Here is a 15,142-nt window from a genome sequence, read left to right on the forward strand (position 1 = left end):
GAGTCCTCCCAGGGAGGTACCCTGCATTATCGGTTTCATACAGGGGAAAACACAGGTTCCAGGGGAATGGGAACAGTTCACCCCAGTCATACAGCCAGGAAGCGGTAGACCGCTAACTTGAAGGGACTCCAGAGCCCCTTCTCTTGGCCTTCCTCGCGGTGCATGTCGTTTTGCTGGCACCTTTACGTGGCCCTGTTTCTAAGGACAGAATAGGTACGGACTTGTGTGGAGGTATGAGCTTCAATGATATTTTTTGCAGGGCTTCTCCAATCCAAATCTATCATTAGCTGTTTTGTGGGGCCAGCTCCCTTGGGCCCCAGGGGGTTCCCAGGGTCACTCCCAACTTCGCCACACTGTCTTCTTCTAAGATACTTACTCCTCTCATGAAAGGCATGGGCCACTCTTTTCTAGTCCACTGAAATAGCGGGAGTACCAACAAAATGTACAAGTGACGATTGGTCACCGTTGCTCAAGCAGTGGTTCGCCGTAATCACAAGCGTCTGGACGCTGACGGGAACCACGTTGAGCACCTCTTGTAATTGCAGAAGTCAAATGCGACTTGTGTTCATCTTTTGATATCGGTATATATTGAGTATTACAATTTTAATAGTTTTCCTTTCTTAAAATATATATTTTTGGCACCCTCTATATATTCAAAGTTGTTCATCTCATTTCTCCAGGGTGCTCTTCATTCATATACAAGAAAGGGACCAACGCTGGATCTTAGGGAACATGCCCGAATCCGTATATACAAAATACAGTTGACTCTTGAACAACTTGGTTTGAACTGTGCAGGTCCACTTATACATAGATTTTTCTCAATAAATACAGTCGGCACTCTGTATCCCCGGGTTTCACATCCATAGACTGACCAACCGCAGATCTCAAACAGCGGAAAACAGTATTTTCGATCCGAGGTTGGGAATATACGCACGAGGAGATCCTGCTTAAGTTGTACTCAGATTTTCGATGTATGGGACCGCTAACCCCCACGTTATTCAAGAGTCAACTGTACATCTAGGAAACCCTTCTCAGGTGACTGTAAAGAATCTCCCTCTCTGTTACTACAAATGGGAGGAAAATACATAGTCCAGAAACTCCAGCTGCTGATCTAGGCTCGTATAAATTCCTGCTTTTTAAACTGATTGAGTAGCCACTGGCTATAGTCTGAGCAGGAACCTAACTAAGTACCTCATAACCACACCTTCGAAAATTCCTTTAAGAGAAATGGTTCTCAGACCTCTTAAATGAGGGCATGACAAAATTTCAAATGCTGACTTTTCCTAAATTGAAATTCTTAAAACAAAAAAAATATTGGGACTTGTATTAGACTGCTAGGGCTGCTGTAACAAAGCACCACAGAGCAGGTGGCTGAAACAACAGAAATGTATTGTCTCCCAGTTCTGGAGGCTGGCAGTCTGAAATCGAGGTGCTGGCAGGGCTGGGTCCTTCTGAGGGCTCGAGGGAGGGCTCTGTTGCAGTCCTCATGTTCACAAGTTCTCCCTGCAGATGTCTGTGTCCCAATTCTGTCTTTTCACATGGACACCAATCATACGGGATTAGGGGCTCACTCTACTCCAGTATGACCTCATCTTAACTAATGAGATCTACAAGGACCCTAGTTCCAAATAAGGTCACATTCTGAGGTACTAGGGGTTAGGACTTCAACATTGGATTCCGGGGGTGGGAGAGGCAATTCAACCCAAAACAGGAGTCAATTTATCACTTGACAATTGGCTTGCTCTTCCCTGAATAACTTCTACAGCTTATGGCAATAAAGATATACATAGTCTTGTTATCACAGTTGGCCCTCGATACCTGTGAGTTCTATATCCACAGATTCAACCAACTGCAGATTGGAAAATATACGGAAAACGTTACGCTGTTGCTGACGTGTACTGTATAATCAGGCCTACCATGGTTGCATCTCTACTAAATGTGTACAGGCTTTTCTTACGATTCCCTAAACAATACAGCATAACAATTATTTACAAAGCATTTATACTGTGTTAGGCATTATAAGTAATCTAGAGGTGATTTAAAGTATTTGGGAAAGAGTGCGTAGCTGACGTGCAAATATTACACCACGTTGTATAAGAGATTTGAGCATCCTCAGGTTTTGGTATCCGTGGGGGGTCCTGGAACCAATCCCCAGTGAATACCAAGGGATGACTGACTACATTTCTAAATTTAGATTAGACATTATTTTTCAAGTTTCTTTGAATACCACCCTATTCACCCACCCACCTTGGATTTTTTCCTCCATCATTTCACCCAAACCCCTCCCCAAAATGTATGTAAAAGAAGAGCTGAAAGAAGGTCAGAGCTATTCATAAAATGACCACATTCCTAATACTTAGCAATAAGATCTTTAAGAGAGTAAGGTGTTAACATTTTGTTGATGCCCTAACAATAATATTACATTTCATTTGGCTGCCTACTTTAAAAAAATTCTCTAAACATCTCCAAAATCTCTCCTCATTTAAGTAATTAAGCATCTTCTCTCCATTACCTTTTGTTTGACTCACCGAACCTCAGGAAACTCTACCAGTGGTTATCAACCTAGGACACATCTAAAAACATCAATATCTGAGCCTACCTGGGGTCAAATCAATCAGAATACCTGGGGATGTCACCAGGCCTGTCATTAAAGCTCTCAGGTGATTCCGATGTACACGCAGGGCTCAGAACCACTGCTCTAAAGAATTATAAGATTCAAAACTGTATTCTCTAAAGTGAGTCAACTCTATTTATGCCAATGTCTGAGATACTAGTAATCCAAAAACAGCAAACAGTTTTATTATTTTATATTATGAGATCTTTTGCTGTTTGGCACGTGTAGATTATTTTTCCATTTGTCTTTGGAATAGAACCAAGATAAATCACAAGTGATGGGAGGGAATAGAGAGGAGAGAGTTCTTGGGATTAAAATCTGTCAAAGATTAGTTTTCAAAGTCTCAATTTCTATAAGCAAATTAAAATGAACTTTCAACTGTCTTAGAACTTTATTGAAGGTCTTAACAGCTCCTGAGAAAAAAACACATCTACCAGTTTCCCTTTCCACTAATTTCAGATAAATTTAAGGTACGAGTTAAAAGACAAATGTTAACAATGTTTTAAGCAACAAAATCAAACCAAGTTTTAGCAGGAAAGAGAGACAGTTCCCCAAATTTCCACACTGTCCGCTATACAGTTGCCATGGGGTGTGGTTGATGACATGTGGTAATCCCATGAAGTTAAAAAGAGAAGGAAAATGACCAATTCTTAAACAATACAATATGTTACTACTCTGACTAGGCTTGCTTATTTCCTCGACATTCTATAATCCAAGGCCCTATGTTCATATTTAAGAAACTATGGCTCATTGTTCCAACTCTATTAACTAACTTTTATTCAATAGGGTTTTAAACATAAAAAAGCAAAAGTACTTTCAAATAACTGTGTGCCAACCTTCCCTAACAGCAGAGTTCAATCTGGTATGTGGCTGTTGGGAAACATCCTGCCAAGGCACTCTATGAAATAGCTTAAAATGAAATACCGTGCTTCCCCGAAAATAAGACCTAACCGGAAAATAAGCCCCAGCATGATTTTTCAGGATGACATCCCCTTAAACATAAGATCTAATGCGTCTTTTGGAGCAAAACTTAATATAAGACCCGGTCTCATTTTCAGGGAAACACGGTAGCTAGCAAATGTTTTCCCGAAAGAAAAGCAGGTGGAAAACAGTCATTAAACATTTCCCCAATGTAGCTCTTCCTTTTTCAAGACAGGTGTACCATGAGCACACTTCCAAGTATTTATTCCATCTTTCTGCAGCAAGGCAAGGAGATACCAAGAGTGGCACAGGGCCTCATCATCATCTTCCGTGGCTCCTCCCACTCCAAGGCCACCCCAATAAGCATACAAACTAAACACAGTGCACTTGCTATGAAAACACACCTTGGAAATGAATTCCTGCGCCCTCTCTTCCAATCAGAACGCTGCCCTGCAACCTCATCCTAGGAAGACATTGCTCTGAAATGACTTCCTTCACCTTTGATTTAAAAAGACAAAAACCCAATACCTTACTGTATCAGGACACAATCTGACAGTATCTGACCTGGAGCAAATGCACCAGAAACCCACACCGTGAAAACGGGATGTCACAGTAAGTGCTCACGCTGGAGTCGGAATGACCCAGAAAAAGGCGGGACTGCACCAGGCAGGGAGGTGGAGCGCACGCAAACTATTCAGAGTCTCTAGGCCTGAATTTGTGTGTCTTACCTAAGTAAGAGCAATACTATCTTCTGTTTTAAGGACTAAATAACATGAATATCTCATTTGTTATACTGCATGGCATACAGTTAGCATTTAGTAAAATATTTCGATGATCAAAGTCCTTCAATATTTGATTTAGATACAAATAAATACTCTTAAAACTTGGCTTACTACTTAAATACACAGATATCGTACCATCACATTGTACGTCTTAAACTTAAATAATGTTCTATGTAAATTATATCTCAATAAAACTGGGGGAGGAAACTTGGCTTACTACATACAATCTGACAGGCATGGTTTTTCTTTTTGTTTTGTTTTTAATGAGAAGAGTCTTTCAGAAAACTAGTGAACAGAAAACTTAACCATCTCCTCTCAGCAACAACCATTTAGCTTCAACTGAAAGCAAAAGCTGGATATCTATGTACGTTCACTTTGTGCAGGTTTATCAAACTACACACTTAGGTTTGTGCATATATTTGTATTTATGCTATACTTCAATAAAAAGTTTAAAAAGCAGAGGTTCATCTGACGGTTGAAATAGAACTTCAAAATTCACTTTAATTCTCTATTCCATAGTTCTCTAAGCTCTGAGCATTGTTCTTGGGCAGAGGTGAAAGCAGACCAGCTGACAGGACCAGGTCACATACTATAATGGTATTCCTTCATTCACTCAGATAAACTGTAATAAAATTTTTAAAAAATCTCTAGACATAGCACATCTAGGGGGATATATACACACAAAATTAGGATGACTGGTAAACAAAAGGAATCAAAATTAAAATCCTTTAAACAAGTTCCTGTGACATTTTTTAAAATTATTTTTGGGAACATATAAACTTACTTATATTCCAAGACTATAAAACAGTAGTGTCCCCTTTCCATATAGTTTCCCTCCCCAACAGCTAACACTGTAACCAATTTCCAAAGTATATTTTAAATGATTCAGAAATTGATGGGTTACACAAAGCGAGCCCGGACTGTGAATAGATTCCCAAGACTCAGCACAAAGTTTTTGTGAAGGGGTCTTCATAGCCAGATTCTCTACATATACTTTGGAAAATCTGTCATTAAAACTACTTTGTTATCTGCAAACGAGAATACTTCCGTTGATTAACTCAAGCTCTCTTTACGGGGTCTTATCTCTTCTAGTCTTTATCTTACAAGAAAATGAAAAGAAGTTTTAGCCATCAGCAGAAAAGTCTATGTAGCTGCAATACATATTGCCCACCACGTTAGTCTAGCTTATAAAAGTTTTCTTGACTAAAAATGTAGTACATGGATCTAGTTTAAAAATTTTTTCAATTAGCAATAATCGCGCCTCGGATAAACCTCACTGGCTACAATACTGCCACTGCGCAAAGGTAAAAAAATGTTTAATAAATGTATTTGAGAGACAGTGAAAATCCTACTTATCCCAGTGTAGTTACTATAAATAGGACAACTTAATACTCTTCCAGATTCTCTTCTTCCTTCAAGATACTCCTTATCTCAGCCTCTCATAACACGATGGTTAAGAGTTTGGGCTTTCCTGAGCCAAGGACTCAATCCCAATGCAGGTGCTGTCACCCTACAGGTGTGTTTCTGGGCAACACTCAATCCTTCATTCAACCTCTGAGATGCCTCTGGACAAAGGCTTCCTCGTTCATTAAATGAGGGTAACAAAAATGTCGTACTGTACAGGGTTATTGTGAGGACCAAAGGAGAAAACGCATTTCATCTACAAGACCTGGGCCAAGGTCAGAGGCATCAACACCAGCTCACAGATAAACCACACCCCCATCTTGAGATCAGCCTGTTGGGAGCGGATGTGCATGCATTTTGCCAGGTTTTGCTATCAGTGTTGTGTTGGCTTTGTAAAAACGAATTTGGTCACTTCTCTCTCTGAACTGAAAACTGTTTAAATGATTCATTACAATTTAAAATAACTCACCCATGAAACTCTTTGGGCCTGCCAGATTTATACATGTGGGGATTGTTCCCTGGCAATTTCCTCAGTTTTTTTATTTTGTTGTTGTTGTTACTAGTGCATTTTCATTTTAAACAAAATATCAAATATCGATTGCTACCATTCCAAAATTTAACAAATACTTCAATGCAGTAGCCCAAGTGATATATCAAATTCCCATACAGTTCTGCATCTCTTTAATAGAAATATAATGAACAAATCAAGAACTGTCAAGAAAATTAATGAGAAAATAAACAGCTAATAAGACAAATTATCCACTAATAGATACCCTCAAAGAACGTTTTATTAAATAAGAATTGGAATCCAAATAACTTCAGTATAGAAACTACACTATTTTGAACAATCCTCTGGGTGCTGTTGTAACCCTGCCCCAGGAATCTATTACAGAATCTAATATAGCAGTTCTTCTACTTAGCCAGCAATAAATGAGATGAAATTCTACTACAGAAAATGGGAAGAATACTGGATCACAGGGTGCTTTGTGAGAATAGAGCTGTATGTGGAGAAGACTGTAAACTATATATATATATATATATGCATCTATATATACATATATATGTATATATAAAATATGTATATATTTGAGCAACAGCTAAAAATGTTTTTGTTCTTCTTTTGTTTCCAGAAGAGACAGTGTTTCTGAAGAAGCCTAGCTCCTCTCTTGCACAGCACCATGAAAAATAGGAAGGTCTAAGTGAAATGGTCTTTTCTCCAGACTTCCCCAAGATAATGTTTGAAATTCCATTGTAAACCCCTGAGGAGTTGATTTAGCTAAATCTAATCCCAGTTTAGGTCTTTCATGACAACTGGCCTTGTTTAGTCTTTGCCCAGATTTTTCTTCTTTCAGCCAGGATAAATTACAACTTGGCCATGAATTTCAAAAAGTAAAATAATCACTGAAAACAATCTTAGTTTTGTTATTAGAGTACCTACTTTAAAAGTTTAATATATTGGTGGGTGTTTTGTGTGTGTGTAAGTGTAAACAGAATTAGTTATGAGGTAAAAAAAAAAAAAAAGTAGATATTTGAGAAGTAAATTTTAACCAGGTTTCAATGTTTGCTTACATACTGACGAGGTCACACCACAGCAGTCACTATCAGATTGATAAATGTTTTTAAACATGCAGAATCTATATATAAAGTTTTAAGTAAAAATCATAATTAAAGAGGAAACTGCTACTTCTAAAAGATGAACTTGGATAAGAATCTTATGTATGTACAAATCATAGGATGAAATGAGGCAAGGCATTCCTGCATATAGGCAATTTAGCTACAACGAAGCCTTTTCCAAAAATGGAAAAGTCATACTAGTTAGCTGATCATAGACAAGGACAGAAATTAGAGTCACTCCAGAAAAACCAAACAACTCTAAGTCAAAGAAAAAACATGTTATAATTGTAAAGGAGAGTGCTCCCCCACAGAATCAAACTGCCAGATTTTTAAAATCCTAAGTGACAAGTTTTTTGGCTTATTCTAGAACCAAGCCGGTCCACATTCTCAAATATTGAAGAAAAAATAAGAAAACATTAGGAAAAAAAGCTGAATGAATTTGTCTAACTGGTATCCAAGTCATAAAATTTGCCTTCATGACCTCACTGTCCAAAACAATTTAGTAATACAGAGGATAGTGGAACACAAAACACTTTTAATGCTTTTTTTTTTATTTTGTATTTAACTCACGTCATTAACACAGTAACCGCCACATTTATTGACTACTTCCTTTGCACTGGGTTCTAGCTGACGCTTTACACAAACACTTACTGCTCAAAACCTAGGAGGTAATTCTATCATTTTTGGTGGAGGAAATCAAAGCTCAGTGAAATTTAAAAACTCGTCTGAATTCACAAAGCTAGTGCCTGGTTCCCCAACTGACACCTGAGCCACATCACACAGACTCTTATTTGACAAGAAATATCCATTTTCTGAATTCAATATTATGTTGAAGTTGTAGACAGTTTATCTGGATATGCACACAAATCAATCACTTTTCTAAAAAAACCACGTCCTAGGTTAATCTTTAATACCAAATTCTTTCTGAATGTGCTAATGTGTTGAGCAGGGCAGAGGGGGAGGAGTTACCAGTTACCTGAGCTTCCCAGAAGCTCCTAAAAGGAAGTTTTTCCTAAATGTGGTCTGCTTTGGTGTGGTGTTTTTTGCCCGTACCAGGAAATCAGGTGTAATGGGGAAAGTGCACAAGTCACAGAAATACATAATAAATATTTAACTCATCGCCTAACATCTCATTTTTAGGAGAGGAAAATTCTCCTTCCCTGACTCCCCTCCCCTGGGCTTGCCTCAGACTTCAGCGCTCCGTGTCACGCTAGGTGGGGGCAGATGAAACAGATACGCTCACAAATGTATTACCAGTCACTACATTATAATTCTTTCAACAACAAAAAAAGAATGGCCCTAATCTTGAGAATTTGGGTTACTGTGTTTTAAGATGAGAGAAGCCAGTCTATATGCTAACCCATCTAGCCTTAGGCTTATTAAGAGCCAGCGTATCAGTGAGGGGTCACCTGTTAAATTCACACTCTTATAAACCATTAACAATCAGCTTTCTTCTTATTTCACTAAGTCAAAGGACAGCAATATTCTCTAAATAGTATTGAAGATGACCCTGGCTTTAAAAACAAACAAAAAAGGCCAGTAACACAATAACATTATCTCTTTATAAAATCGTTTGTCCTTTATGTGTTATGTGTTAAGTGAAATGGAAAGGATGCAAAAAGTTTCAAGCTCACATAGCTAAACTGAGATGCAATCAAAGAGGTCCTAACTTCCGTATTTCTCTAGCAAGGCTGCTCTAGGTGACAGTACTTCCTGGGCGAACAGAGGTTGCTAATTCCATCCTCACAGAAAACTGACCAACACAAACCTCATTAAAAATAGCATTTTGGGGAAAGGATACAGAATGGATAAACACAAATATTGACTCCCTTCTCTGAGTCTCACTTGACTCTTCTATCAAGTGAGAATCAAAGTACCTGCTCATAAGAATCCTGTAGAATCAAATAGGAAAATCCCCGTAAAGCACACAGCACGGTGAGTAGGACAAAATCCTCAGCAGACACTAGTTACTAGAATTCATCCCTGAATGTTTCTGGAGCTCTTCTAGTCTGTGTCCTACCCTCCGTAATGAGCTCATCCATATTGTTTTTTAAGACGCTGTCCTGGGCCTCTGTGTGATGGCTGGGGAACACTAAAGGAAGACTTCGCAAAAGAGTATTAATAAGTTTCTACTTCTCCCCTCACCAGCTCCTCCTTCACAATAACCATTCGCTTCCTAGCTGCTGATAGGTGGCAGGAGATAAGCCAGGCCCAACACTAGGCCACAGGCAGGGGTGCTCCTTCACATACCATGAAGAGGGCCTCGGGCCTTACCCAAAGTCCGAGGTTTCCCAAAGATAATCGGGCTGGCACTGGCGGCTCTACGGCCTAACTCCTTTGATGAAGGCTTTTCCAGATCTACAGAGAAGAAACATGGGACCTCTGTATGCTGGTTTTACAGATGGCCAAACTTGTAAGGGATCTAATAAGCTTGATCTGCCAAGATTCAAAAAAAGGAACAGGTAACCAGGCCCGTATCACCTGGAATTGCACGTAAACAGCACAGCATCCATCGTGGCCACGTACGTTAGCAGCATCTTTCCAACTTCCTGTCCTCCACCCCCTGGTGCTAAACAAGTTACACATCGAACGTGAGTAACTCACTCCGTCTACTCTAACTGAGGTACACTTACCCCTGACCTAACAGAATTTTACCATTCCAGCTGGAAATTGGCCGCTTGCTGTGATCTACGTTGTTCTGTGTATTTTCTCAGTCTACAGAATACAACCACATTCTCAAGATACAACAACGTCAAAAACTCCTTCTGTAATTTGAATGAGTCTCCCAACTGATAGGAAACCTCTTATCTGGAGGTTAACTTTTCTCTGATTTTTCTTTTTTTGGAAAAACGATTTAAATCTACAACAGAGTAGACAGAAAAATAAAAGTGTCCAACCTACCAACCAGAATTAATAAATGTGATCAGTCATTTAATGGATTTTACTTAAAATTTCAGTGACAACTTTTAAGTTATTTTGAGGTGATCTTCACTAGCACATACAATAGAACATTTTAAAATACGTATTCGAAATAGACTCCAGGAATATTTGCTTTTGGTCGTGGAACTGTGGTGACGTGGCCACACTGCCCACGCACTAAGTGAGAATGTGGACAAATAGGTCCCAGAAACAGGCCTACTGTAGTCAAGAGAGCTGTGGGCAGGACGTCAGCGCCCACCGCCCGAAGGTCTTTTGCTCTGATCAGCACCGTAACTGAGCACATATATCCCACATCATTTTAACAACAGAAGTAAGAGGAAGAAGAAAAATCTTTAAGAAGACTCAACCAATAAATGTACTATAAATGGTATTAAATGTTTGGGAGGCATTAAGAGGGGAGGAAACACTCCTTTTCTTCAAGCAGGTGAGCACTGATCTGGGGAAATTTGTAATGTGTATATGAAAATTTAATGTGGCAAATGTGTGACACTCACAAGTGATCCAGGGCTAGCAGACCAAGTGGTTAATTCCTGAAGTGATGATTTTAGGATAAGTTCCTGGAATAAGTAGGTTTTGTCCTAAGATCTTGAAAAATGATTACAACTTAAACAGGTAACAGGTATGAATGTGGGAAATCAAACAGTGGGGAAGCAGGAAAGTATTTGGGAAAATCACACAGTAGGCTGGGAAAATTAAGACGGTACAAAACAGAAAAGCGCGTGCGACAGTCACACTATGAGCAGTTTCGAAGCAGAAGGTAAGGGGTGTGGACTGACTATAGTCAAGAGAAAGCCATCAAAGCTTCGGGTGCATGCCGCTGGGCTGAACACTTCCTTTTCTTCACCACATAAACTGGATCTGGTTCAAATGAAACTTCCAGGGTGAAGCTTTCCCAAAGCTGCGATACAATCAAAGGCTCCCTTCTCTGTGTCCACAGCACTTTGGGCTTTCCTCTGTCACACGGAGTAGTGATTCCCAAACAGAGTGTGAGAATTACTGGGCAACTTGTTAAAAAGACAACAAGGCAGTTGACCCATTAGCCTCTAGGAAGGAATCAGCTGTCAGAGCAAGCCAATGTCAAGGGCAGTCATAAGAACACCTTCTTGTCTTGTGATGGAATTCTATGCAAATATTTGTTTCTGTTTCCCAAGCATGTCACCAAGCTTCTCTCTAGTGAGCTAAGTCTGTTAAGCATAAATAACTATGATTTGCTAAGCTCTACTTTTAAAACCAATAACTGAAAAAAATATGATATGTCAAAATTATAAATGATACATCAAATGATATAATATCAAAGTTATAAAAAGCATTACACTACCAACTGTTTTCATTAAATTAAATTCTGGAGTATTTGAGCATATAGTCAAGGTTCCTGCTCTCTAGAAACTTCCATCCACAGCCCTCAGCTTTCTTCTTATTCTCATACATTCACCAGGCAAACACACTCGTGTAATTAAGCAGATCAAACTGAGGCACCTGCAGGTGGAAGGTGTTCAGTGCGGATGGCGCTGCTCTCCCACATAAGTGCCTCGTTCAGCTACAAATATTCCCAGTTTGGAACAGACAGCAAGAACAGACTTTTAATGACTTGGCAGCACCAACAATGCTGATGTTTCTTTTCCAACCCCTGCTCATCCCTGCGCAAAGGAGTTCTTCCAAGCAATTTTGAGACTATGAACAGATATAAGAGAAAATGATGTAGGTGGTGGTAACCAGACATGAATGATGTCAGTTTCTTTAGACAACTACATTTCTAACCACAGACCATAACTGAAAACAGGAACTATATTCTAATCTGAGGCCTTCGAACAGTGATTTTATAGGAATCTGCTGATCAAATACAGAATCATAAAGTAGAATAAAAGACATAAATACTTTTAAAGTTTGAAATACTTTTAAACTCCCAACAGAGTTTTTATGTAACTTAACAAGCTATTTCTAAAATTCATTTAGAACTCTACACACTCCCCCAATTTTTCTGAGGGGAGGGTATCTTACCAGATGTCAAACCTATAAAGTGATACTTATATCGAAAGAATACAAAAACAGTTGAATGAAATAGAATAAACTAGTAAGTTCAAAACCGAAGTCTGTACATATGGTAATTTAATATATAATAAAGGTGGCTGTCTTAGTGTGAAAATTGTAAAACATGCAAAAAATGGTGAAGGACCAACATCCCCATTTGTCAGATCCCCATACCTCATGGTCTATAAAAACAGATTTCATCTGAACTGAGGAGTTAAACATATAAAACATACTAGAAGAAAATATAAAGAGAATGTTTAATAATTTTAGGAGTGAGGAAAGCTTAGCAGAAACAAACAAAAAAAAAGTAAATTTTATGACAAATATTTAAAATTTCTTTAGGGCAAAAGATTCAAAGATATTGTTAAATGATTGTATCGGAAGGGACAAAATATCTGCCTCGTGTCACAAAAAGACAGTTAACTATTAACTGTACAATGAATTAGTTAGAAGATAATGAATGATACTGATGTAATATCCATAACATATAAAGAAGTCCTACTGGGCAAAAGTGATTTGAAGGAAATTAAAAATGAAAATTCGATAAAATTAACAAACAATTTAACAACCTCATTGCTAACAGTCAAGGAAATGCAAATTAAAATAGTGAAATGTAATTTTCACCAAAAAAGACCAAAAAGAAAAAATAAGATATCTGTTAGTGATGGTTTAGAAAATACACTATTGGTGGCAGTACAAAATGATACAGCCTTTTGGAAGAATGCCTTGATAGTATGTTTATGTTTTTAGTAAACTCAGTACATCTATTTTTAGAAATCCTATAGAAAGAATCATATAAGTGTGCAAAATACACTATTACATATAATTACACACACAGATTCAGTAACAAAATGAGGGAGCTTGGTGAATATTAGCTTTGTGCCAAACATGGTTCTAAGAGCTTTGTATATCTCAACTCATTTAATTCTCACAACCCTACAAGATTGGGTCTGTTATTATCAACTTTACTTTGTAGACAAGAAAACCAAGGCACAGAGAGGGTAAATAACATGCTCAAATTCACAGAGTTCACGTGAAGTGGGGATTCAAACCCAGGTGTTGTGACTCCAATATCTGAGTTCTTAACCACACCCACGCTGGGATGTTGACTGCAATGTTGTTTATAATAGCCAAATACTGTTAATAGACAATTGTCCATGATCAGAGACCGGTAAAATAAATAATGGTCCAGCCATCATGTGAAAAAATAAATGATACATAAGCGTAAACAAACAAGTCACCAAAATGGTTTGGCATACTTTCATTTGTATCTTAAAAACAACCGCTGTATGTAAGTTTGCATCGTTCTCCTGTTTAGGCTTTTATCTAAAACAATTAAACATCAATCGTCAATAACAATATCTTTGGGGGAAGAACAGGATTAAGGAGTGAGGGGGAAGAGAGACTTTCACCATTTATTTTACATATTTTTGTATTAGGGGACTTCCTTTTATAATTGGATGGCACTACTTTAAAATTAAAAACACGGAAGAAGCAAACAAAGCAGGAGGCAGAAGCACAGGTTGGGGAGGCTGCTGGTAAGCCAGGCGCTACTGATCTGTGAATCCCTGCGTATCAGTGGGGTTCGCTAGGGTTGTGGCCAGACTGAAGGACTGCAAACCCGACCACTTGTTTCCAACACTTTGACACTGATTACAGTACAGTAAGACGAGCATGTATCATTTCAAGAGTATTCAGCATCATTCCTGAGCGTCCAACGGCTCGAGTGCAGACTGCAGCTCCACTACTTACTAGCTGTCTGGTTTTAGGCGAGACACTTAACCTCGCTATGTCCCAATATCCTCACTGCAATACAGGCATAATAATACTTGCCTCAGATGTTTAATATTTGTAAAGTCCTTATAATAATACGTGCACGAAACGTACCTTCCTTTTGTTAGATAGAAATGAGTAATTTAAGGAAACACACACGTGCTTTCCGATGTTAAGCTAAGAGCACCACGTCCCTACCCAAGGACGGTAGTAACCTCCCCAAGTGAACGACGCACAGCACACAGTGAGGGGAAGCACTGCCTTACACGACCTCCTGAAGGCGACGCGCATGCACACACGATGCCACCATAATGCGAAACCTGCCTCTCGTGCTCAGAAGTGTGTGGCGGGGCTCAGAGCTGCGTGCTCTGCAGCCACATCCCGGGAACAGGCCTCCCCACACCAAGCCTGGGACCTCTCGTGTAAGAGGGCTGCACAGCCAACACACTGTGTTCAGACCTTAACACACAGAAACACCCTGCTTTAACACAAATTCAAAACACGTACTCCTCCTAAAATAGCTTTTCTATGGTCTCTGGGTTCAATTCATATAAGTATTACCGTATTTTTAATTTAAGGTCCATATTTTAATTTAAGGACCATGCAATCCTCTCCCTCAAGCTTTGTTCCTCCTTACCCAAAGCTCATGTTGACTTAGAATACAAGAAAGACACATTACAACGGACCTATTGAAGTTAGGTGTTTGAAATTATGATTATCTCAGTGTATACATGAACTTTATGGGGCTTACTTTAAACCTACCAGTCTTCAAAATATTTTCCCCAGTCTAACACATCATTTCTCCTGCATCACGTCTCACATTCCCATATAACCTGTTTAAAAAGGCAGGAAATGATCAAGTCCCAAAAACCTCTAGACCCCCCCCCACACACACACACAAAGGCTCAAGTTAACAGATCCCTTTCTCAGGAACTCTTGGATGTTTCTGACATTCTAGAAACAGTTCATTTGCACATCTTGTATTCAGTCAATGAAAGCCAATTTAGAAATTCTTTAGTTCAATCTCCTCATTCAAAAGATGCCGAAACCTAGATCTAGAGAAGTA

The 15,142-nt window shown here is 38.9% G+C and overlaps 1 protein-coding gene across 8 annotated transcripts in view; it reads right to left on the reverse strand.

Annotated features, from left to right (window-relative positions):
* The window catches only part of ELF1 (E74 like ETS transcription factor 1), a 98,391-nt gene that overhangs the window by 29,866 nt on the left and 53,383 nt on the right, over nucleotides 1–15,142 (reverse strand). The gene's annotated exons all lie outside the window — the stretch shown is intronic.

The sequence above is a fragment of the Rhinolophus hipposideros genome (genome assembly GCF_964194185.1).
Source record: "Rhinolophus hipposideros genome assembly, chromosome: 4".
Classification (NCBI taxonomy): Eukaryota; Metazoa; Chordata; class Mammalia; order Chiroptera; family Rhinolophidae; genus Rhinolophus; species Rhinolophus hipposideros.